A 27,271-nucleotide genomic window follows, 5' to 3' on the forward strand; every position below is an offset into this window, starting at 1 on the left:
TAGTAAGTTCTTTCGCGAACTCTGTGTAGAATCGAACTAGTATCCCGTCGGGTCCTTTGAAAAATCCTCTATTGAGCGATTTTAGTTGCTTTTCTATCCATCGGTCACTTATTTCGATAGCTGTCATTCTGCCGTTCGTGCGACGATTTAGAGGAGGAACTACAGTGCAATCTTCCTCTGTGAAATAGTTTTCTGTGTTAGCCTCAATGCCATTGTGGTCAAAAGTGTCTGGATAGATACCTTTGATTCGCTTACTGGTATGCATATGATCAAAACTGCTTAGGATTACCTATCAAGTCGGTAGATCCAATTTTTCTTTCATATTCATTGAATGCTTCACGCGTTGCTCTGTTTACACTAATTTTGGCTTCTCTTGGTTTTTATTTATCTGTCAGGCATTGGCAACGTTTATATTTACAGTGCAGTCCTCTTTGCTTTTGTAGCAGCTTTCTCACAGGGTTGTCGAGCCAGGGTGGGTCTTTTCCATCCATTACAATTTTAAAATCTTAAACATGGCTGCGAAACAGCAACTGTGTAAAAATATATCCTTCAGAAGTAGTGGTCTTATTATGTCAGATGATGGGACAATAGATTAGATGGAGCCGAGCAGTTATTGTCATAAATGAAATTGATGAAACAAGAATTATTGCAAGCCATGGCTTTAGGTAGCGCCAGATTACATATATCGTACATCAGAATGACTACTCATTAGTAAATGCCCACATGTAGAGGTTCTTGTCAACATAAAATTGTAAAAGCGTCACAGGATAAAGTATTTGCATAAGCTACATGTACCTTACGCCAGAGACTAAGGCTATGCCCAGGTGATTCCTCGGATAGTAATATTAGGAACAGTTACCTGAACAGTAAACTGATCCGTTAAAAGTGCAGCACCGTCACTCTGGAGCGCTGCAGATAGTGTAGGACTGATGCCAGAAGATCATGTGATTCTCCACTGCTGAGGTAAGGCATGACAGTCAGATGGTGTGCATGTGCCACTCAGTTGTACAGAATCAGAGCGGTAATATAGCACAACGTAGATATGACACAACTGGAGACAAGAACTATTGGGCTGTATGAATAAGAAAAAGAATGTTCTTCAGAAAAGATTCTCAGACCAAAAGAGCATTCTCTAAGAAAATTCTCGAGCATCAAAGCATATTCTCTGACCAGATAGTTCTTTCTCACTTCCTCCTCTACTTCCGCTGTGTGTTTTGTTCACGTGTGTGTGCTAAAACGGATGATTAGCAATTATCCAGTTTGAAATGTTACAGGTTAAACAGTTTGTGCGCTTATTTACTGCAGTGTCTGATAAATAGTTTCACCACTTCCTTGAAACAATTTTTGGTAAAAGTAAAATTATCACCTCAAATTTCAGTACATTTCAAGAAAAATTAAAATGCTAAGGAATCACAAAAAACATATAAAACATGAATTGGGCATATCTATACAAGGGCAACGGCCTTGCCGCAGTGGCTACACCGGTTCCCTTGAGATCACCGAAGTTAAACTCTGCCGGGATTGGTCGGCACTTGGATGAGTGACCATCTAGGCTGCCACGCACTGTTGCCATTTTTCGGGGTGCTCTCAACCTCGTGATGCCAATTGAGGAGCTACTCGACCGACTAGTAGCGGCTTCGGTCAAGCATACCATACCACTGGGAGAGCGGTGTGCTGACCTCACGCCCCTCCTATCCGCATCCTCCACTGAGGATGACATGGCGGTCGGATGGTAGCCGGTAGGCCACTCGTGGCCTGCAGACGGAGTGCTTTTTTTAAATATCTATACAAAGTTTAGGTAATAACACTGTTACATCTGCCACAGACGGCCCCTGCCAGGCAGACTACACTCAAGACACCCCTGCGTACCATATAACATACACAAGCACTTGCAGGCACAACCGAGAGGAAAACAGTTCTTCAAAATAAACAGAACTTGCTAGAGACTAATGCAAACCTTTTTCTGCAGAGGTCGCCTCACAGACACAGGGAAGTTGGAGTACTCCGCCGACCTCCACTGGCTTTATAAGGCCACTGAAGAATACTCAGTATTGTAGAACACTCAGTATAATGTCGTTTATTGAAACTGAACTACACTTCTCGAACAATCACTATATACACACAAAGAAAACAAATAACATGTAGACGACTATTCATCAAGAGCATTGGTGAGGTCCGTCGGAGCTGGTCCTAGCTCGGCGAGGAACTGGCTGTACTGCTGCCGCGCTGGCCTTATAAAGCCGCCAGAGGTCGGTGGAGTACTCCAACTTCCCTGTGTATGTGAGGCGACCTTTGCAGAAAAAGGTTCGCATCAGTCTCTAGCAAGTTCTGTTTATTTTGAAGAACTGTTTTCCTCTTGGTTGCGCCTGCAAGTGCTTGTGTATGTTATATGGTACGCAGGGGTGTCTTGAGTGTAGTCTGCCTGGCAGGGGCCGCCTGTGGCAGACGTAACAAACTCCCCACACAACACTACTGTTGACACATTACATGAACAATGTCTCGACTTCTGTTTCAATATGCATGGGCCGCCTTTGATGACCTGCATGCCTGATTGACGTACTTGTAGTACACACCAAATGTGGTGGGTGCTAGATGTGCAGTCAGCTGGAGAAGTGGGCGGAGAGCTGCAATGGTGGGTGGCGGGGGGGGGGGGGGCGTCGCTCAGAGCTCTGTATGGGAAATGCCGAGCGCTGGAGGGGAAGTGCCGTTCTAAACTGAAGCCAACACATACATTTTTGGTAAATATTAAGTGGGGCCCCTCCCATGCCCACATTTGCATGGTGACCATTCAGAAAGATCAGTCACCTCTTGTTTGTTTAATAGCTAAAATGCAGCAATATATTTTCGCCTGTTCGTTAATCATTTATAAATGTCAGAGAAGAGTCACGACTGGGGAATTTTGAGTAAAACCTACAGATATCATTTGTTGCCTTGTCAAAATTTGCTTCTTTTGCCAAAATTCAGCGGAGTTTCCACAGGCTCACCTCACTAGGTGTTGTGCAGACCCATTTTTGACAGAATTCTGAAACAGTGGTTTATTAAGTGAGGAAGTGAGGAAAAGTAAGGTCAGTAGCTTACGGAAAAGCACTTCCTACTTACAAAATAAGCGTGTGATGACCTCACTTATGTTCTTCCAAAACCCATAACATTTCTCTTTTGGCCAGCTCTCCATGGCCCTTAAAAATTATATTCTTTCATCAGAAAAGTCTGTAGTTACTGGAATAACACAGTAGATAATGAAGTTTTGCATAACAACCATACGGAAAAATACTCTCCTCTTTGTGTGCTATCATTTACCAAATCTCATTTCGATATCTTAAACCGTTTCTGAAATATTTCTCTGTGACTTTATCGCTGGCGCGGTGCAGTCGCAAATGACTGCGTTATGTCAGATTAATTTTCTCGAAATTGGTGGTAGGTAGAGATCACCACCCAAGTCTAAAGAAAGATTCAGTATGTTAGCTAAATTTCATATGCAGCAACATATTACGTAATACGCACCAGACTCAAAATCATAGCGACCTGTATTTTTCATTACAAACTTTTTCGAATTTCGTGTCGTTCTTACTTCCACGTAAATGTCCCATTAACTACGACCATTAACGAAATGAGGGCACAGTATAATGAACCTGACATGTAAAGCTACAACTAAAGCAAAAATTAAATTTTTTATACCGAATAGTTCCTACATAATCGCTTGAGGAAGACTGCAGGGTGTGCCCGTCGATTCTGTCATCGCACCGAGCGAGGTGGCGCAGTGGTAGCACACTGGACTCGCATTCGGGAGGACGACGGTTCAATCCCGCGTCCGGCCATCCTGATTTAGGTTTTCCGTGATTTCCCTAAATCGGTCCAGGCAAATGCTGGGATGGTTCCTTTGAAAGGGCACGGCCGACTTCCTTCCCCATCCTTCCCTTATCCGATGAGACCGATGACCTCGCTGTTTGGTCTCTTCCCCCAAACAACCCAACCCCCTCTGTCATCGCAGACCGACCGAAAGGTGGCAACGCTTATCGGACTCCCCTTCTGAACGAACAAATGAACTCGCCCAGCTCTTGGGGCGACAACTGGTCACTGAGCATCCAACACTGTCTCCTTCGCGACCTATACTTAGGTTCAAGGGCTGCCTAGTCACGACGCAACAGCAATGCTTCTAGCGCATAAAATCAAAACTGTAGCGTCCATAATCTTAAAATGTATGGGTTAACACGCCGATATGAATGACATCCCTTTCCCGTAATGCCACGCCGACAAATTCTGCCTCAAAACACGTGTGTTGAAGAGTACATTCATTGAATGTTCGCCCAGTATTGTGTTCACCCCGGATGTTGCCCGCGGGCCGCGGTTTGCCCACGCATGTGTCTAACCACGTACACGTACGTTTGCTGCTTCATCTTCTCCCACTACTGGAAAATTACTGCCATCATTATGTGCCTCGAAATCCTCAAACCGTGTCTGTTTTGTGCTGTCGTGGAAAACAGACAGGCTATGATTACTAGGGGTTTTCTGGGTAGATCATATTTTATTTTTCAGAACTGGGAAGTGCTTTCCATATATCCAAGCACTGTTCGATTATCACTTTTTCCATGGAGTGAAGTCTGTTGTACGTCCTCTCATCAGATATTTGTGGATTCTGGAATGGTGTGATTAAGCATGAAGCAATGCTATACCCTTCATCATAAAATTAAAGCATTACACTGGGTGTCTGTTAGTATCTGGCATACATCATAGTTTCTCCATATCCTTCTATGTACAGGCCCATGCCATGAAGCACTGCCGGCCGCTGTGACCGAGCGGTTCTTGGCGTTCCAGTCCGGAACCACGCTCCTGCTACGGTCGCAGGCTCGAATCCTGCTTCGGGTATGGATGTGTGTGATGTCCTTAGGTCAGTTAGGTTTAAGTAGTTCTAAGTCTAGGGGACTGATGACCTCAGATGTTAAGTCCCATAGTGCTTAGAGCCATCTGAACCATGAAGCACTGATAGTAGTAAACGTTTCACTATAACTACACATCGCCTGCACATTTGCACTAGGAAAGTCCTTTCAGTTAATGTATTCGTTTCCATGTACAGGAGGTTTCATGACAGGTATGTGCATGCACTCATGGGCTCCCACCACACACGGAAGCTGATACCTCGATGGCCACTTAACTTTTATTGTTTCTAGTTTTACATTTCTGGGAAATCTGATCCACAAAGGTGTTTTTGGTAACAGGATGAACATGTGAGAATGTCGTTGACATAGTTGTCTGGTGTGTACCTATGTACATCAATCTGAAAATGTGGGTCTGTTAAACAGACCAAAAATCTTCTGTACCTCTGCTACATTTGGAAGGGTGCGCCCACTTCTTTCATAATTTTAGGGAAGGAAGTGATTTGCCAGCCAAATAATGGTTTCATTGTTAAACCAGTGTTAACTTCAACAGTTGTTCTCCTCAGTATTTCTTTCCTAAGAACATAAATTCTATCACTTTTTCTAAAAAAGTGAAATGACACCCCAGACCATCACTCATGGTTATCAGGCCATATGGCAGGAGACACGTTGGTACCCCACTGCTGCCCGGGGCATCTCGAGACACGTCTTCGCTGGATGGAATGGATAATACGAGTAATAGTGACTTAGAACTACACTAATTATGGTTATCAATCACATGGTATTCAAATAGACAAAAACCATGATTTAGACTCTGCTCTTTAACTGTAATATACAAAGTAATTCTTACTGTGGATATATACAGATATACTCAAGGATAGACGTATTGGCGTACCTTTCAACCGCGTTTTATAGACATATATACGAAGTAATCCATTACAGTAAAGCAATTCGTTTTGCTTTGCTGTTTTGGATGTACAGCGTTCTTTAATTCAGCTATGTAGGTCAAGTGCTAAATGCGATACAATGTTCTTCGTTCCTTACTCTATAATTTTTGCTTAGATGAGTGTCCCCAATTAAATATCGCATCTCCAGGCAAAGGTCCTGTTTGTTAGTTCAAGTTAGTTTTTCAGATTTTGTTTCCAATACATCTTTTGCAAATGCGGCCCCACCCGGATGTCCCAACTTGCCCATGAGTGTCACAATCGCTACGCAAGGTATACACCTCTAACGGCGCAAGGAAGTACGACACCATACTGTTCATATTGACTGCGTCAATAATCAAAATCGACAGGTTGCTTCGTAAGCTACACTTCACCGAGAAATACACATGGAAATCTATTTTCTACATGTAATGCTCAAAAGCATAGAGAATGCACTAAAGGACGATTCGGGTTAATATTCCGTTCACGACGTGGTCATTGCCCGTTCCCTTTTCAAAGAGACCATCTCAGCATTCACCTTCGGTGGTTTAGGGAATTCACGCAAAATCCACTCCTGGAAATTGAAATAAGAACACCGTGAATTCATTGTCCCAGGAAGGGGAAACTTTATTGACACATTCCTGGGGTCAGATACATCACATGATCACACTGACAGAACCACAGGCACATAGACACAGGCAACAGAGCAAGCACAATGTCGGCACTAGTACAGTGTATATCCACCTTTCGCAGCAATGCAGGCTGCTATTCTCCCATAGAGACGATCGTAGAGGTGCTGGATGTAGTCCTGTGGAACGGCTTGCCATGCCATTTCCACCTGGCGCCTCAGTTGGACCAGCGTTCGTGCTGGACGTGCAGACCGCGTGAGACGACGCTTCATCCAGTCCCAAACATGCTCAATGGGGGACAGATCTGGAGATCTTGCTGGCCAGGGTAGTTGACTTACACCTTCTAGAGCACGTTGGGTGGCACGGGATACATGCGGACGTGCATTGTCCTGTTGGAACAGCAAGTTCCCTTGCCGGTCTAGGAATGGTAGAACGATGGGTTCGATGACGGTTTGGATGTACCGTGCACTATTCAGTGTCCCCCCGACGATCACCAGTGGTGTACGGCCAGTGTAGGAGATCGCTCCCCACACCATGATGCCGGGTGTTGGCCCTGTGTGCCTCGGTCGTATGCAGTCCTGATTGTGGCGCTCACCTGCACGGCGCCAAACACGCATACAACCATCTTTGGCACCAAGGCAGAAGCGACTCTCATCGCTGAAGACGACACGTCTCCATTCGTCCCTCCATTGACGCCTGTCGCGACACCACTGGAGGCGGGCTGCATGATGTTGGGGTGTGAGCGGAAGACGACCTAACGGTATGCGGGACAGAAGCCCAGCTTCATGGAGACGGTTGCGAATGGTCCTCGCCGATACCCCAGGAGCAACAGTGTCCCTAATTTGCTGGGAAGTGGCGGTGCGGTCCCCTACGGCACTGCGTAGGATCCTACGGTCTTGACGTGCATACGTGCGTCGCTGCGGTCCGGTCCCAGGTCGACGGGCACGTGCACCTTCCGCCGACCACTGGCGACAACATCGATGTACTGTGGAGACCTCACGCCCCACGTGTTGAGCAATTCGGCGGTACGTCCACCCGGCCTCCCGCATGCCCACTATACGCCCTCGCTCAAAGTCCGTCGACTGCACATACGGTTCACGCCCACGCTGTCGCGGCATGCTACCAGTGTTAAAGACTGCGATGGAGCTCCGTATGCCACGGCAAACTGGCTGACACTGACGGCAGCGGTGCACAAATGCTGCGGAGCTGGCGCCATTCGACGGCCAACACCGCGGTTTCTGGTGTGTCCGCTGTGCCGTGCGTGTGATCATTGCTTGTACAGCCCTCTCGCAGTGTCCGGAGCAAGTATGATGAGTCTGACACACCGGTGTCAATGTGTTCTTTTTTCCATTTCCAGGAGTGTCTAAACCCGGATGGCCAGACATGGTTTTCAAAACAGAAAAATTTTACGAAAAGAGTATTGTACCTTAAAACACTCTTCAGACTTTTGGCTGTAGACGACCCTGTGATAGAAGTTTAATCTACACTGCCTGAAAAAAAAGTGAGTGAACCTCGAAAGACGACATCGAGAGACATGGAGAGAAGTCTTCCGAAGTAAGAGTGATTTCAGGTGTGCCACAGGGAAGTGTCGTAGGACCGTTGCTATTCACAATATACATAAATGACCTTGTGGATGACATCGGAAGTTTACTGAGGCTTTTTGTGGGCGATGCTGTAGTACATCGAGAGGTTGTAACAATGGATAATTGTACAGAAATGCAGGAGGATCTGCAGCGAATTGACGAATGGTGCAAGGAATGGCAATTGAATCTCAATGTAGACAAGTGTAATGTGCTGCGAATACATAGAAAGAAAGATCCATAGCGTGGAGGAATCTAAATAGTCCGCAAATGCCGATATGCACGCGCTCTACGTCCAGATTCGCAACTAACGGCACACGACATTTTCAAAAGTGGAAGCAGTTAATTCAATAAATTATCTGGGAGTACGCATTAGGAGTGATTTAAAATGGAATGATCATATAAAGTTGATCGTCGGTAAAGCAGATGCCAGACTGAGATTCACTGGAATAATCGTAAGGAAATGCAATCCGAAAACAATGGTAGTAGGTTACAGTACGCTTGTTCGCCCAATGCTTGAATACTGCTCAGCAGTGTGGGATCCGTACCAGATAGGGTTGATTGAAGAGATAGAGAACATCCAACGGAGAGCAGCGCGCTTCGTTACAGGATCGATTAGTAATCGCGAAAGCGTTGCGGAGATGATAGATAAACTCCAGTGGAAGACTCTGCAGGAGAGACGCTCAGTAGCTCAGTACGGGCTTTTGTTGAAGTTTCGAGAACATAACTTCACCGAGGAGTCAAGCAGTATATTGCTCCCTCCTACGTATATCTCGCGAAGAGACCATGGGGATAAAATCAGGGAAATTAGAGCTAACACAGAGACATACCGACAATCCTTCTTTCCACGAACAATACGAGACTGCAATAGAAGGCAGAACCGATAGAGGTACTCAAGGTACCCTCCGCCACACACCGTCAGGTGGCTTGCGGAGTAACGATGTAGATGTAGATGTAAAGACGGCGTATGCCACCTGGGGTCTAGCAGATGTACTGATAATGATTTCAACTCGTCCACCAACAGATAGCGTAGAAGTATAGCTACCAGAGCGACCTCTGTGTCCATCGTTTAGTAGGGAACGTTCATAGCCAGAAGACTCAGTATGGTATTATGTGCCCACAGACAACCATGCCACAGGTACGTAATTGTTCTTCTACAGCCAACAGAGCGAGTTTGCAAGGGGTCAAAATTGTGACTTCCTAATGGCGGGATTGTCCTTTCTGGGAATTTGCACACAAATTGGACGTCCTGGTCGGCTGTGCAACGATGCTGGTATCAGTGGTCACTGCGAACACACTCACACCCGTAGATGAGGTTCTGGACGTCCACGCAGCACAGACGCCCGACAGGATCGTCGTATTGCAAGGCGAGCAGTGGCAGGTGGTACAGCTACCACAGCACAGATAAGAGGGCTCGTGAGCCCAGACGTGTCAACACGAGCTTTTGGGAGCCGGTTGCTAGCAAAAGTGATACAGGCATGGACATCTCTGGTCCATCTTCCACTCACGGCTCGGCTGTTGCCGTCAGAACGAACGAACGAGGTGGGCTCCATCAGGGACCCCCTGACCGCTAAGTAGGCTGTGTCTTGGTAAGCTGTACCTACTTTGCCTCCTTGTCTTCGGTGGTTTGTGAGGTTGATAATTATTTTCTTGCACTTCGTGCCCTCATGTTTCGCTCTGCAGCTTTTCTTTTTTCTTTGTTGTGTGCAGTGCAGACAACTTGGCAGCCTGTGACAGTCCGGACTCGCTGCCCTTCGGCGCGCATGGCGTAGGGAGCGCTTTACTGCGACAGCTGCCGGGCAGCCACCGACATAGCTGTCAGCAGTGCATCCGCAACTCTCTGCAGCGTTTCGGCCAGGTGCGAGACCTTTTTCGATTTCTGCAGAGAATGTGGAGACGACCACAGACAGCTCTCCTTCTTGCACAGTGGTTGCTGTGCCGTGGCTGGGTGCTGCTGGATTGCGGGTGGCAGCTGGCGTGTTGCCACTCCTGCCGCCTCCCGACGACGTGGCTTCTTCCTTGCGCGTTTTCCCCTTCGGTGGAGTGGGGAGGGCGTTGACGCGCAAATCTTCTGGTGTGCCCTCTCGAACAAGTTTTATGGCGCAGTGCATCGTCTTCTGTTGCCCCCTTCAGTGGGGGCAGTGGGGGCAACATCGGTTCCCGGCGTCTGCCTCGTGTTTGCTGCTTCTGCTTTCATCTCGAAGCTGCAGCTTCGTTAGGTTGAAGGGTTAGCAGGTCTAGCTGCTTTTCCTTCTTCTTTCTCTGGTTGATTTCTTCTGGTTTGACACTCTTCCTTTTCCTTCCTCTTGCTGCCTGAGCAGCGTTGCTACTCTCATAGCAAGCGCGGCCATCTCGTTGTCACTCGCCAGCGAATCTGGTTTCCCAGATTCCTGATGAGAGGATTCGTAGATCTTCTCGTGTCGGCATAGAAGAGTCTCGCCGATTGCCTGAAGCGGACCTTCAGCATCTGCATGCCCATTAGCTGATGTAGTTTGGCCTTACTGAAGTAACGCAAGAGATGTAGTGCCAGTCTCAGGCACTGGAAGCTGCTGATATGAGTCTCGGCGGTATTCCCCCACACCACGGCGGCATATTCCAGCATGGGCCTGATAAGTGCCAGATACAGCGTCTTTCCGCAGTGTGGAGACAGTGTGGTCGTGGGATTGAGGAAGGGGTAGAGGAGGCGCATTCGGCCAAGCGCCTTACCCCGTATTTCGGTGATGTGCGTCTCCCAAGTAAGGCGCCGATCCAGTGTGATGGCCAGGTAGCGGCCAGTGTTCGACTATGGGATGGGGCCTCCTATGATGAGGATTAGTGGCAGAGCTTCAGGTATACGTTTCCTCGTGAAGATCGCAGCCTGGCTCTTCGCTTCACTGAACTTGAGCTGCCACTTGGTGGCTCAAGCTTCGAGCTCGTTTCAGGCTATTTGTAGTCTTCCTCACATCAGATGTGGGTTGATCCTCTTGGTGTACAGGGCTGATGATCGCGATGTCTAGGCGGCCTCTCTTGGGGTAGTGCGTAGAGTCGTATGGCCCCAGAACCATCGCGTCATTATCTGTGGCCGACTTAAGAAGCCTCCTGCCGCTGGTTGTGGTGACTCTGGAGTTCCCCACCGGGTGCTTGGCGTTGAAGTCGCCGCCGATAAAGATATTGCCATGCATTGCCAATAGCGTCTCAAACTACACTTCTGGTACGTGGCCATGAAGGTCATTTGACCCACTGAGGTGCTGACTGTGACACCAGTTGCTTCTAGTTGCGTCAGCTGTGGTAGCTGGATTTGCTGGTGTCGCAGCGTTCTTCTTACATAGGTCGCAGTTCGCCGCATGCTGTTGGTCTATCGTCACTATAGCACCTATAGTTAGGTGCCCTCGCCTTTACGCCATGTCTCAGACACGAGGCACATATCCAAAGCCTCATCGCGTAGAAACTGCCTAAATTCGCCCTCCTGTTGCCTTATGCTGTTTTCGTTCCACACGCAGACGGTGAGACCTATGATGTGATTAGGCATCACGGGTGTTGTTGGCTTGTCTTGTGATGTTGGCCCGGTTGGCCGCAATCAGTGCAGAAACGATCATCTGCGGTAGTTGGAGTAGCAGCTGTTTGAACTCCCGCAGCATGTCTCGTAGTTCTGCGGCCTCGGTGGTTACAGTGATCGGTGGCGGTGGGGCGGCCGTCGGTGGGGACAGGGGATGGCGCTGTGGCGGCCTCCCTCCTCAGCGCCCACGTATCCGGCCGGCCCTGCTCCTCTCGCGGTGGTCGGGGAACGCCTTCCGCTGCGCGGCTAGGCCGCTCCGCCTGCTCGGCGTGTTGCTGTGTCGGCCTCGCAGGCGTTTCCCACGCGGACACTGCCGCGGTCGCCGCTGTTGCTGCAATAGCGTAGTTTCTACCCAGCTGAACCCTCCTCGCTGGTGCCTGCCGCCCTTTTGCGGCTGCTTTTTTGAAGGCTTTGCATCCGCGGAAGCTGGCGACGTGTTCTTCATTGCAGTTGCAGCACGTGGGTGTCTTCTTGTCCGGAACGGACATTCACGGCGCAGGTGCTCCCCAGCACCCTTTACGCAGCGTGGGGACATTTTGCAGTATTTTGCCAGGTGGTCAATTGCCTGGCAGTTGAAGCATTGAAGCGGGCCTCTCCCCCTCCCCGGTTTTTCAACTGTGACCCCACTGACACTTCCCACTCTCGTGTTTACGCTACACAAATTCACTGAGTTTCGTACTCCGTGTAACACCTCGGTTCAATTTACAGTGATAAAAGCTATAGAAAGAATAATTTAAAATTGAGAATAGAATTTTTAGAGGGGAAAATAGTGTAGAATCAGAGTTCGGTATTTGCAGATCAAAATTATAGTATATCAGCAAGTAGTTTAAAGTCTAAGTACAGCAAAGCCACGGAAGCTCCGTCATGGAGAAGGCAGTGACGATAAACTCTTGTGATGAAAAACCTATAAAAAGGCCTCATCGTCATTATTGCCACCTTTTTTCCTTGATTGTTTCGTTAAAGGGCGGGGAACCCGTGTCAGTCAGCGAGACAATAATTAGATTGGACTTTATCGTGTTAAGATTCACGATAAACTGTTAGAATATTACGGAGATTAAAAGGAATGAAGTGTACGACGTCTGACTGTTGGTAGCAACGGAGTATTAAGGGGATTTTAGGGCTTTAGTGCTAGATTGGAACTTTACGGACATATAGACGACAGAAACTCAAATTATCTACTGATACGAGTGAATTCAGAGGTACCGGTACTCAGATATTAACGTGTGGACTTTTGAAAGTGTCGTGCGCCGTTAGTTGCGAATCTGGACGTAGAGCGCGTGCGTATCGGCAATTGCGGACTATTTAGATTCCTCCACGCTAGGAAACTTTTAAATAGACCATCATCCATCACCATCTTAATCCTTGAATATAGAGTGAAAGTGAAATACAAGAGTGTTGTACTTATTTGACTTACCTAGTACTAATCAGTGAAGGTTTTACGGAACCAAAGCTATTCAGCAGTAAGTCAGCACCATCTAGCGGAAAGCGTAGGCATTAACTAACACGCTAACTGAAGTGAACGTTTACGTGCTTTACGGACTGCTTAATATGAACTTTTGTGACTGTTTAACGTCCCCACTCCCTCCGAAAGGTGGCGTAGGCTATCCCAATGATAAAAGGGGATAGTTTTAGCCGGGCAAATTACTAAATAAAAGCGATATTTACAAGACTCGCAGTAAATGCAAAACACAAGGCCCGCACCTCATTGGAGAGTCGTCGCTGTCACGTCGGGAAGTAAAACCGGAAAACCTACCGACGATACGTATCTACGAGCAGACGTCGACGTGGAATACCTAAAAAGGGAACCACAAGAGAGTTGGGGATGTTCCGCGTCCATGATTTCTACCTCAGCATTTATGGCCGTCCTATCCACCTCACTCCTACTCTCAAATACCTTGGCCTCACACTCGACCGCCACCTCACCTGGACTCCCCATCTCCTTACCATCCTCCACAAAGCTCACAACCGCCTCCGCCTCCTGAAACTCCTGTACGACCGGACGTGGGGTCTGCATCCTTCCGCCACCCTTCACACCTACAAATCCTTGATCCGCCCATCCTCAGTTCTGCCAGCGTAGCTTGGATTTCCGCCCATCCCCAGTTCTATAAAGCCCTCCAAATCCTCGAACGCCATGCACTCTGCCTCGCCTACCGCATCCGCCTTCCATCCCCCACGTGCATCCTCTACGACCTCATCCCCTTCCCCCACCTTCTCCTTTTCCTTGAACACATCCGCACACTATATATTGTCCGCCGCCTTGATCCCCCTCACCCCCTGGTGTCTCCCTTCCTCTCCACCCCCAACCAGTTGCCACGCCTTTATCATCGTGTCCCACCCTCTCTCCATCTCCACAGCCTCCATCTCCTCTCCCAACGCAACTTCCACCATCTACCCCTCCCAGACGGTGAGCTCCGCCCTGACATCTACCCTTCCTACCAACTCTAACCTCATCTTCCTGCCTCCTCCTCAGGGCTCCCTCTCCTCCCCCTCTCTCCTCCTGAGCGGCTTCCCCCTCCTACTCCCCCTCCTTCTCTTGTGCCCCCTTTCAGTGTCTCTGAATTCCCTCCTGCCTTGTCTTCCCTCTTCATCTCCCACCCCACGTGTCTCCTTCCTCTTAGTGCACCCGCTGACGCCCCTACTCTCTTCATCCCGCCGGAATGGATCTGTGAGCTATTTCCTTTTTCTTTTTTTTTTTTTTTTTTTTTTTTTTTTTTTTTTTTTTTTTTTTTTTTAGAATGATGGCACTCCAATAAACCGAAGTCCACCACAGAGTCTATGTAATCATTCCATTTCATATCCCTACGACTTACAGATGTTATAGTCATAAGATACTAAATTTCTTTATTTTGTGACGTGCACAATTTTACATTTGTGAGCATTTAAGTCAGGTTGCCAACCTTCGCACTTCGAAATGTTATCAAGATCTGACCAAGTATTTACGCAGCTTCTTTCAAATATTATTTCATTAAGATAACTGCGTCATCTGTAAAAAGTCTGGGGTTACTACTAATATTGTCCGTTAGCTCATTAACGTACGACATGAACAGCAAGGGCCCGACACACTTCCCTGGCGCACACCCGAAGTTACTTCTACGCCTGACAATGACTCTCCAACCAAGATAACATGCTGTGTCCTCCCTCCCAAAAAGTTCTCAGTCCAGTCACAACTTTCACTTGATATTACATACGGCCGAACTTTGACAATAAGCGTAGGTGTGGTACTGAATCAAATCCTTTTTGGAAATCAAGAAATACTAGATCCAAAGCTTTCTGTGTGTCATATAAGAAAAGCGCGATTTAGGTTTCACATGATCAAAGTTTTCGGAATCCTTGCTGGTTGGCATGGAAGAGGTCATCCTGTTCATCATACCTCATTATTTTTGAGCTGAAGATATGTTCTAAGATTCTTAACAAATCATCTCAAAGATGCTGGACGGTAGTTTTGTGAAACCTTACTGTAGGTGGGTGTTGTCTGAGCTTTCTTCCAACTACTGGGCACCGTTTCTTGATCGAGGGATCTACGAGAGATTATAGTTAGAGGAGACACTAACTCAGCCGCAAATTCTATTTAGAATCTGACATGGATTCTATCAGGCCCTGGAACTTTGTTCAATTTTAACGATTTCAGTTGTTTCTCAAAACCACTGGCACTAATACTTATTTCGCTCATCTTTTCAGTAGTATAAGAATTAAATTGGGAAAATTTTCCTGGGTTTTCCTTTGTAAAGGAACATTTGAAAACAAAGTTAAGGGTTTGAGTTTTTTCTTTCCTAATGTCAGTTTCAGTTCCTGTCTCATTCACTACTTTGCTGAAACTAACAGCCTTTATATACGATCAGGATTTCTTTGGGTTTTGTTAAAGATCATTTGACAGTATTCTGCTACGGTGGCCACTGAAGGCTTCACGCATTTCCCTCTTGAAGCGAAAAGGGTTTCATTCGATATCTCTCCATCTAAAGTCCAATGCTTTGTTTTACACCAACTGTGAAGTAATCTCTGTCTCTTTAGAAGTTTCTTTACAGTAGCTATATACCATGGAAGTTCCCTACCATTATGAACTGTTCCACTGGGAACATGTCTATCCAGTGAACATCAATAACTCTTTTACATTTGAGCCATAGTTTCTCTACATACCCCTGTCCTGTACGGAAATTTCAAGTTCCTCGGTGGGATATTAGCTGCCTTTCGTAATCATTGTTGCCACAACCGCATTATGATCACTGATACCAATTTTGATGTGGACATCCTCAAAACGGTCAGGTCTATTTGTTTCCATTAGATTCAATATATTTCCATCGTGAGTGGGATCCCGAACTATCTGTTCTAGGTAGTTTTCAGAGTAAACGTTTCGTAATGCTTCTGAGAATGACTTGACACGCCCACCATAACAAAACTGTAATTTTCCTAATTGAGTGTTGGATGATTAAATTATCTACCGATGATTACAGTATGATCAGGGAACTTACGTACAAATGAACTGAGGTTTTCTCTAAAGTTTTCGGTTACATCAGTACATGAGTCTGGTGGGCAATAGAAGGATCCAATTACCATTTTATGCCCATCCTTGATACAGAGTATTGCCCAAACAACCTCACGTGCAGCTTAAATTTCTATCTCGGTGGATTTGAGTTTCCTGTCTCAATCGACCACTTATATTTCCCATTAGCCTATCCTTTCGATATACACTTTAATTTTCCCCAAAAATCTCATTGCTATCAATTTCAGGTTTCTTCTGTACCTAGTATTATATGAGCTTCGCTGCTTTTCAGGAGGACTTCGAACTCTAGCAATTTGTTGCAAATGCTTCGGCAGTTAACCACTAGGACTTTAATACACTCATCTTTAGCAGGCATTTCTTTCAAACCTACACACATACTTCTCGCTCTCCTACAGCTGTCATTATCCGGATTGGATGGAGGGTCGCCTAATCTACGAAGCTCCTGATTGTACCCCACCTGGGTAGCAGCATCTGATGTGTGCACTATCGCCCTCGTTCAGATTTTATGTGCTGAACCAGTTACCCTTAAGAAACTCCGGAATGGATCGAGACTGATGGTTCAAATCCCGTCCATCGGTATATCGAACCTTGGTCTAAGATAACGTTTAACCGTTTGAAAAAAAAAAAAAATTCCTTTGTTTGGATTTTACGTGCAAAAAAACACGTTTTCTGGGAAGTTCTTGAAGCATGCCACTTCTGTACTTTTAAACTTGTACGAATCGGATCAAACTTTACACGAAGGTAGTTAAATACACTAAGAAAAATAATAATAACAAAAAAAATCCTTTAATATTTAGCCGTTGTTGAGATACGATGGCTTAAATTTGTGAATGCAGCATATAAAATTTGTTCTTGAGTGCTCTGAAGGCGTGGAAACGGTTTAAAGTGAATTAAATAATTAAAAATGCACATTTTCGCAATAAAACTGGAAACTCGGTTCCAAAAATCTAGGTTCATTCGGATTTTACGTGCAAAAAACACATTTATTGTGACTTTTCTTACGTGCTTCACTTCCATGTTTCAAACTTGGGCGAATCGGTTCACATTTTGTAAGAAGATACACAAAAACATGTAATTAATGGGATCCTGTTGTTTTGTGAAACTTTACCCTTTGCCACGATATAGTAGTCTAAACATGCACATAAAATGCTCGTAAAATTCGGTGTTCGTCAGTCTGGGGCGACGTGGGTACGTTCGTCCATTACCTGCACCTACTTGCGAACTCGTTGCAGCAGATCGCTGGTAGCAAAACCGAGCAGAAACCTACCGTACTGCTACGACTTAACTATTCTAAGAACCGGGAAAAGGTCTTAATTTTGAATGAAAGGTGGAAATACTGGCAAAAGTCGGTATATTCTGAACCTTGACATGTAAAAGGTTCACTACCAAGCCCGTACTAATCGTAGCACAATCATGCACAAACCCTTTCATTCACTTTAGCAAGTTCATGGTAACGTATTTCCTGAAATCTGATCAGCTGCTAAGCACGGATTGTTCTAAAATGAAAATGCTCGCCACGCTATAATTTTATCGGTGTCTAATGCACTCAAGTTTTTAGTCACCGATCTGCTCAATATGCCACGCGGAATTACTGTCTTTCCTCAAACACAAAATTAATTTAAAAAATCCGTAATTTCTAAGAAAACACACAGGAATAAATATGTCTTCACTTTAAAACAATTTTGAAACATGTAGCACAACTAAAACTGGCAAATTATAACTTTCTTCTGAGCTCATACTACACACGACCATACCATTGAAAGGCTGGGCTCCAACTCCTTAGACTGCTGTAAGCATTCTACACTATGTGATCAAAAGTATCCGGACACCTGGCCGAAAATGACTTACAAGATCGTGGCGCCCTCCATTGGAAATGCTCGAATTCAATATGGTGTTGGCCCATCCTTAGCCTTGATGACAGCTTCCACTCTCGCGGGCATACGTTCAATCTGGTGCTGGAAGGATTCTTGGGGAATGTCAGCCCATCCTTCACAGAGCGCTGCACTAAGGAGAGGTGTCGATATCGGTCGGTGAGGCCTGGCACGAAGTCAGCGTTCCAAAACGTCCCAGAGGTATTCTATAGGATTCAGGTCAGGACTCTGTGCAGGGTAGTCCATTACACGGATGTTATTGTCGTGTAACCACTCCGCCACAGGCCGTGCGTTATGAACAGGTGCTCTATCATGTTGAAAGATGCAATCGCCATCCCCGACTTGTTCTTCAACAGTGGGAAGCAAGAAAGTACTTAAAACATCAATGTAGACCTGTGCTGTGATGGTGCCACGCAAAACAAAAAGGGATGCAAGCCCCCTCCATGAAAAACACGACCACACCATAACACTGCTGCCTCCGAATTTTACTGTTGGCACTGCACATGCTGGCAGATGACGTTTACCGGGCATTCGCCATATACACACACTGCCATCAGATCGCCACATTGTGTACTGTGATTCGTCACTCCACACAACGTTTTTCCATTATTCAATCGTCCAATGTTTACGCTCCTTATAGCAAGCGAGGCGTCATTTGGCATTTACCGGCGTGATGTTGGATTATGAGCAGCCGCTCGACCATGAAATCCAAGCTTTCTCACCTCCCGCCTATCTGTCATAGTACTTGCAGTGGATCCTGATGCAGTTTGGAATTCCTGTGTGATGGTCTGGATAGATGTCTGCCTATTACACATTACGACCCTCTTCAACTGTCGGCGGTCTCTGTCAGTCAACAGACGAAGTCGGCCTCTGCGCTTTTGTGCTGTACGTGTCCCTTCACGTTTCCACTTCACTATCACGTCGGAAACAATGGATATAGAGATGTTTAGGAGTGTGGAAATCTCGCACACAGACGTATGACACAAGTGACACCCAATCACTTGACCACGTTCGAAGTCCGTGAGTTCCGCGGAGCGCTCCATTCTGCTCTCTCACGATGTCTAATGACTACTGAGGTCGTTGATATGGAGTACCTGGCAGTAGGTGGCAGCACAATGCACCTAACATGAAATACGTATGTTTTTGGGGATGTCCGGATACATTTGATCACATTTTGTATATCTCCGAGAGAAAAGACGCGCGAAGAATACTCCGTTCTGATTGGCCAGTTTTCTTTAAGGCCAATAGAAAAACATTATTCTCCCTCGTTAGGCCTAGTCCGCGCTTTTCATGATAAACCAATCACAAATAACACACTTTCCAACTGCACTTTTTCTCGATTGAAATATTTAACATTCTGACATTTTGTTTATACTTTACGTTATTAACTATTTTCATTTGCACTCGACGTAGCTTTCCATTTACCATAAACTTACTTAACATATTATGATACAAAATTCCCCGTCGTATGCATTCACACTGTCTTAAAACTTTCTCACACTAGTCCGTGTTCACACTGTCTTAAAACTTTCTCACACTAGTCCGTAGAGCGTTCATCAGTAGAACAATGATCTATATATTTGCTTTAGACCACATTCACGCAACATTCATACTACTAACAGCATATACAAAACTGCACAAACATAAACAAAAAAAGCCTTCAAGAAATAAACAAAACAATCCACAAAAACATATCTTGACCTGTTTCTTGAATGTCTCTGTGTACTACGGGACTCTGGTGGTCAAAATTCTTAACTACAGCATAGTTCTTTCTGCTTAGTCCTGTCCGCTACTGCCCTCTAGCAGACGTAAATTAAAACTACCGTACGTACTCAACTGAACCCGCTTCACACCATCTGTCACTATCACTGTCAGTCATTTTCCCGTTGCACAGGCTCTTTGTAGACAGGAGCGATGTCAGCCGCCACGCCTGAAGTCGCAAGTGCTTAGACGGTTAAAAGTGATACACATGATAAGAAAAAAATTCTTACGATAGTTATCAGAAGCGTTTGCAAAAATCTTTCATCTTTGGGGTTACGTTCAGAAATCCACGCGTTTGCACGTGAAACTATTTCGTAGAAATGTATTGAATTTTGACATAATTAAAAAAACTGGTCATTACAGTTAATTATCGTTTCGTAGTTTATCCGTTAAAGATTTTATTCACCGTTGGCTTAAAATCATCGTAAAATCTTTGGGCGTGCAAAATAACGCATGCACTAGACCCGAATTATGCCTAGCATTTAAAGCTTTACAATCGCCATGCAGAAAATTAAACTAACACGAAAACTGTTATAAAAATAATTTTAAAAAAAGTTCACCTTATTTCTAAGCAACGGAAAATGTTTTACTGTGTTTTATTTTAAAACTTACATGCTATCTTGTAGAAATATTTTGGGACAAAACAAGTTAAGTTTGTCATTTTCTGTACAAGACTGAAACGTTGATAGAATTTTGCAGTGCATACACTGTTTTGCAGTTCACACTCGTATGTAATTCGGATTTGTTGTCCCAACGTTTCGACCCACAATTATTCACGTGAGGCTTTCTAGCGGACGTTTCTTAAATATCAGCTTTTATTATTGCATACTTTAAAAAACAATGACAAGAATTTTAAGATAAAAGATAATAACTGACGTATGCTTTTCAAAATTTTATTATTTGTTGCGCGAATCGTTCGGCTTCCGACATAGCAAGCTTTCAAATAAGGTTATATATGCAACATGGTCGCATCGTAAGTTTATCTACGTAATATAAACTATTTACATAAATTACTGTCATAAACTTCGCCAAATATTTAATATTTCGTTCGATGTTGTATTTATGTTTGCTGTTCTTTTATGCACTGTATTTAGTATCTGTGGTTATTTTTTTATGTTTGCGTATACATTCTCATGCGTATATGAATACAATGGGTGTAACAATAAAAGCAAATTTTAAAAATAAATTTTTTTAAAATAATAAAAATATAAAATACGAAAAATTTAGAAGGTAAATGGAACAGAAAACCTTCCGCAGGCATTTGACCTTGACCTGATAGTGAGGCTTCTGTGCTCCACGGATATCGAACCGTACTAGGTAGGTAGCCATAGAAGGGCCAGATCAACAATTCCTGACTCCAACAACATGATTCGAAAACAATATACAAAATTATACCGTATCAATCATCGCCTGAGTAAAAAAAAAAAAAAAAAATCTACATCGGTTGTCAAGCTATGGCGGCGTAATGTTAGAATTGCGTTAGAGTAAAAGTTGGAAGGCAGAATGAAAAATGCTTGTATCAAAACACAAAAAGGCGAGTATGTGCTTGGCAGAGCTAGGAATGTAATAAAAGGGAACTAGCTCCTTTTTTTACCAGTTTATCCAACTTCCCCAGCGCAGTAAACTCTCCTAGCTGGAAGGTGTTGGCATAGCTGCATTTCGCAACTTACAGGCTAAAGTCCCTGACCCTACGCCAAAAATCCAGAAGATTCGCCAGTCACAGATATAATATCGCCTGGCTGAAGAGCTTACGTGTACAAGTTAAACAAGTTTTTCCGGGGGGGGGGGGGGGGGGGGGATCTGGTGGTGGATTTGTTCCTGGGGAACTCTAGAACAATTTTTTTACGTCGGGGCGGGGGATTGATTTTTTCCCCATGGCGACCATTTCTCCCCCAAACCCAACCCCTGTTACAAGAATGGTAAAGGTGTAAGAACGAACAGATACAAATTTATGTGCTTCTAGACAGTGGGATGCGTCTGTACTAGAAAGTATCCTAGAGTGGGGGTGCATCCCCGGAGTGGGGTTGCATGCATCCTAAACGCTAATGACACGTTGTATCCTATAATGCACGACATGACAAATGCCATGTTGGACCACACGATAGCATGTGTCAAGTTACACGACATGATATCACGTATGTCACGATGCAGTGTACTATATGGTATGGGTTCTAACACTAACAAGTAAAAAGGTTCGTATACGTCAAAATGTTCTAATTTAAATGTCTTTGAAGCTGCCAGATAAGTCGAGGAGCTAGTTCCCTTCTTTTAGACCCCCAACCCTGCCCACGACGTATTCGCCTTTTTTGTGCTATGAAAGGAGCATTTTTCGTTCTAGTTTTATTATTATTAACAGATTTTTTAATAAAATTCTGGGTACTGGTATTATTATTATTATTATTTTCATCAACATATTGGAATGTAACAATGTCAACAACTGTACGAAAATATATGTTAGAAGTTTTTTGAACTATTTTAATGTCCGGTCGTATTGACCAGAACAGTACATTTCTGTAGTAACGTGAACAGATCTGCAGGATTTAAAGAGTTCCTCGAAAATCGGCTTACAACTGCACAAAACTATACTACTGCGTAATACTGTAGTAGTTGTTTGGAAAACTCAGCTGCCACAAACAATCCGGTCTTAAGCATCGACATACCATATAAGATCAGTGACTTCATTATGCGTACAACTGCATATAAAACCCGAAAGTAGAAACTGCGTAGTGTGCACCTACCTCTGTATTCGACGCCGCAACAGAGATGCTTTACGACGGCAGGCGCCAGAAAGTCTACTGCCGGTACGCGCAGACTCCAGCCACCGAGCCTGCGATGACGTCATGCCCCTACAGCGAACTACTTTTCCTTCTGTGCGCAGTGAACGGACCTTTCCTCCCTTCATTCTTCAGGAAAATTGTGTCGCAAAGCAGATCGAGAGCGCTAGCTTCTAAAGTGATGCAATAACTATACTGTAGGATGCTGTCACTTCAGAGGGGAATTTTCATACAACTAATTATTTCTCGAGCTGATAGATCAGAAAAAAACATTCCTGCTGGCAAGAAGTTTCTTTCCTGAGATTGACAACTAGGACGGAACATCGTTTGTGCGATAGATTCGAACCACGCGTTTCGTTTTTCTTATGAGACAGCAGGGAATTGAGCCCCACTTCTTGCCCCAGGAACAACTAAATTGCGTGAACAACGCATCTACAAAAGATGAAATTGTACTATTTTTAAAAGTTCGTGGTACCTAGTACGGTATTAAAGGTTGACCTGACAAGTCCAGACATTAACTGCAGAGACAGAGACCGTTTCCGTAGTCGAATGGTTTGCGCCGATGCTTGCGTTGTGGAAGGAGTGACATGATGTCGCCTAATTCTTTTTATGAAGGAGGGAATCCGGTACGGGATCTACACCTACATCTACATCCATACTCCGCAAGCCACCTGACGGTGTGTGGCGGAGAGTACCTTGAGTACCTCTATCGTTTCTCCCTTCTATTCCAGTCTCGTATTATTCGTGGAAAGAAAGATTGTCGGTATGCCTCTGTGTGGGCCCTAATCTCTCTGATTTTATCCTCATGGTCTCTTCGTGAGATATACATAGGAGGGAGCAATATACTGCTTGACTCCTCGGTGAATGCATGTTTTCGAAACTCCAACAAAAGCCCGTACCGAGCGTCTGAGCGTCTCTCTTGGAGAGTCTTCCACTGGTGTCTATTACCTCCATAACGCTTTCGCGATTACTAAATGATCCTGTAACGAAGCGCTCTGCTCTCCGTTGGATCTTCTCTATCTGGTACGAATCCCATACCAGTGAGCAGTATTCAAGCAGTGGTCGAACAAGTGTACTGTAACCTACTTCCTCTGTTTTCGGACTGCGTTTCCTTAGAATTCTTCCAATGAATCTCAGTCTGGCATCCGCTTTACCGACGATTAATTTTATATGGTCATTCTATTTTAAATCACTCGTAATGCCTACTCTCAGATAATTTATGGAATTAACTACTTCCAGTTGCTGACCTGCTATATTGTAGCTAAATGGTAAAGGATCTTTCTTACTATGTATTCGCAGCACACTACACTTGTCTACATTGAGATTCAATTTCCATTCACTGTACCATGCGTCAATTCGTTGCAGATCCTCCTGCATTTCAGTACAATTATCCATTGTTATAGCCTCTCGATATACTACAGTATCATCCGTAAAAAGCCTCAATGAACTTCCCATGTTATCCACAAGGTCATTTTATATATTGTGAATAGCAACGGTCCTACGACACTCCCCTGCGGCACACCTGAAATCACTCTTACTTCGGAAGACTTCTCTCCATTGAGAATGACATGCTGCGTTCTGTTATCTAGGAACTCTTCAATCCAATCACACAATTGGTCTGATAGTCCATATGCTCTTACTTTGTTCATTAAACGACTGCGGGGAACTGTATCAAACGCCTTGTGGAAGTCAAGAATCACGGCATCTACCTGGGAACCCATGTCTATGGCCCTCTGAGTCTCGTGGACGAATAGCGCGAGCTGGGATTCACACGATCGTCTTTTTCGAAACCCATGCTGATTCCTACAGAGTAGATTTCTAGTCTTCAGAAAAGTCATTATACTCGAATATAATACGTGTTCCAAAATTCTACAACTGATCGACGTTAGAGATATAGGTCTATAGTTCTGCACATCTGCTCGACGTCCCTTCTTGAAAACGGGAATGACCTGTGGCCTTTTCCGGTCTTTTGGAACGCTACGCTCTTCTAGAGACCTATGGTACAACGCTGCAAGAAGGGGGGGAAGTTCCTTCGCGTACTCTGTGTAAAATCGAACTAATATCCCATAAGGTCCTGCAGCCTTTCCTCTTTTAAGCGATTTTAATTGTCTTTCAATCCCTCTATCATTTGTTTCGATATCTACCATTTTGTCATCTTTGCGACAATCTAGAGAAGGAACTACAGAGCAGTCTTCCTCTGTGAAACAGCTTTGGAAAAAGGCATTTAGTATTTCGGCCTTTAGTCTGGTACCATTTTGGTCACAGAGTGTCTGGACATTTTGTTTTGATCCACCTACCGCTTTGACATAAGACCAAAATTTCTTAGGATTTTCTGCCAAGTCAGTACATAGAACTTCACTTTCGAATTCATTGAACGCCTCTCGCATAGTCCTCCTCACACTACATTTCGCTTCGTGTAATTTTTGTTTGTCTGCAAGGCTTTGGCTATGTTTATGTTTGCTGTGAAGTTCTCTTTGCTTCCGTAGCAGTTTTCTAACTCGGTTGTTGTACCACGGTGGCTCTTTTCCATCTCTTACGATCTTGCTCCGCACATGCTCATCTAATGCATATTGTATTCACTCAGACACTATGAGGCGAAATGAAGAGCTGCTTCAACAAAGAAGCAGCGGCATCATAAGAATTCATCTGCTGTCAGTAACTGTTGGAGGGAAAGGCGACATGCTGATCACACGTCATACGCTCATAGGTCTCTTCCTGTACTGGCTACTGCGTGAGACGTGTTTACGTTTACTTAACTGACATGTAATTTTAAAACACTGACAGAGGATATCCGGTCACATACATTTTGCATGTGACTGAATCTCCTATCCTGCCTCCTTGGCTGTTCGCCCTTCCCGCCTCTGCCCCCCCCCCCCCCCCCCACCCCTCTCCACACCCCACCCCCAAAGACAAACTACCTTTCTGCAGTTTTTCTAAAATGATTTAGGAAATTTTATAATCTGTAGCAGAAGAGAGCCATACTGTAGGTGCAACCACAACGAATGTCTCTCTCAAGAGGGTAGACTCACCTGTGGTTCTTGAAGTGGGACAGCAGTCTTTTCAGCAGTCGCGGGGGTAAAAGTCTGCATGATTGATTGATCCCACCTTGTAATATTAGCCAATACCGCCTTGCTGTGCTGGTACTAAGAACGACTAAAACGAAGGGCAAACTACAGCAGTGATATTTTTCTCCTGAGGGCATACTGCCATACTGCATGGTTAAATCATGAGGCCATCCTCTCAGGTGAAGTATTCTACAGGTAAAGTAGTTCTCCATTCGGATCTCTGAACGAGGCCTATTCAGTTTGGTGTCGTCATCAAGAAAGATACAACTGGTAGTCTACGGGCGGAGCGTGAAATGTTCGCTCTCTCAATTGGGTAGATAGGTTAGAGAATTTAAAAAGGGAAATGAATAGACTGAAATCAGAAACAGTGGGAATTAGGGAAGTCCAGTAGCAGAAAGAACATGAGTTCTTGTCAGTTCTGTGCAAGGTTACCAACGCAAAAAAAACGAGATAAAGGGAATTATTCAGATAGTTAAAGGAGAGGAAAATTTAACTGTGGTAGGTAATTCGGTAGTAGGAAAAAGACTAAATGGAAAAATGCGAGGAACGTTCAATAATTATTATTATTTACATTTTATGGCCTTCATTGGACCACTCTAGCCAACTTTATACAAAGAATTTTTCAGTTTCCTGTCAGCCCAGTACTTCTTCATTCTCTCTGATCTCATCCGTCTTTCTTCATCGGAAATCACCCTTCCTATTGTCTGTTTGTTGCTTTTCGTTTGCAGTCTGGTTTATTTGTCTGTGAGTTTCACGATTTTGTCGGTTTTGTTTCTTAGGTCTTCCAGTGTAATCTGTAGCTCATCCATATCTTCCTTGATTTCTGTAATCCACTCAATGTTGCACTTACCATTCCACAATTTTTCTATTAATCCCTTGATGATGCTGTTCTCTGTTGTTCTGATTAGATGTCCGAAAAATGAAATGCTTTTCTTCCTGATTGTACTATTTCTATCTCTTTGTAGACTGTTTCATTTGAAGCTACTCTCCAGTGTCCATCTTTCTGGAACGATTTGTTGATGCCCGTACTGATGATTCTTCTCTCTATTTTGAATATTTTGTCTATTTGTGCAGTGTTAGTTGTTTTGAAGATGGTTTCACTTGGGTATATTATTTCTGGTTGAGTGGCTGTTTTGTAGTGTTTTAATTTTGTTGCTATTGACAGGCTCTTTTTGTTGTAGGTGTTCTTGGTGATATATTGTGCTCTAGTCAATTTGTTTATTCTGTTATGCCATGCTGGCTTTTCATTGAGGATATATATGTTATGATTTCTCCCAGATATTTAATTTATCTACAATTCAATAATTAATGCAACATATTTTTTTTCTAGACAAATTTCGGTTGAAAACATGCGAAGTTTGTTGTGGGATATCGTGAAATATTCCCGCTTCCATCCATATAGATTCAAGTTCCGATAGGTGCGGCGCTGTACGTAGCCTTCAAAATGGTGTCTGTAACGGATGTGCATTCCAAGCAGAGAGCTGTCATTGAGTTTCTTTTGACAGAAAACCAGAGCATAGTAGATATTCACAGGCGCTTGCAGGATGTTTACACAGATCTGGCAGTGAATAAAAGACGTTGGACGAGGCATCTGTCATCATCGCAATGATGTCGCGCAAACCTGTCCGATCTCCCGGGTACCAGCCGACTGCACACAGCTGTGGCTCCTGCAGTGTTGGAACGTGTGGACACTCTCGTTCAAGGTGATCGACAAATCACAGCTGTGGCTCCTGCAGTGTTGGAACGTGTGGACACTCTCGTTCG

At 44.6% G+C, this 27,271-nt stretch overlaps 1 protein-coding gene across 1 annotated transcript in view; it reads right to left on the minus strand.

Annotated features, from left to right (window-relative positions):
• LOC126458478 (serpin B6-like) overlaps positions 1–22,505 on the minus strand; it is a 332,205-nt gene extending 309,700 nt beyond the window's left edge. The window contains exon 1 of the mRNA XM_050095571.1: positions 22,407–22,505. The gene's annotated coding sequence lies outside the window, so the exon portion shown is untranslated. The remainder of the gene's footprint in view (positions 1–22,406) is intronic.
• Between the last annotated feature and the right edge of the window lie 4,766 nt (positions 22,506–27,271).

This window comes from Schistocerca serialis, chromosome 2, assembly GCF_023864345.2.
Source record: "Schistocerca serialis cubense isolate TAMUIC-IGC-003099 chromosome 2, iqSchSeri2.2, whole genome shotgun sequence".
NCBI classification, from domain to species: Eukaryota; Metazoa; Arthropoda; class Insecta; order Orthoptera; family Acrididae; genus Schistocerca; species Schistocerca serialis.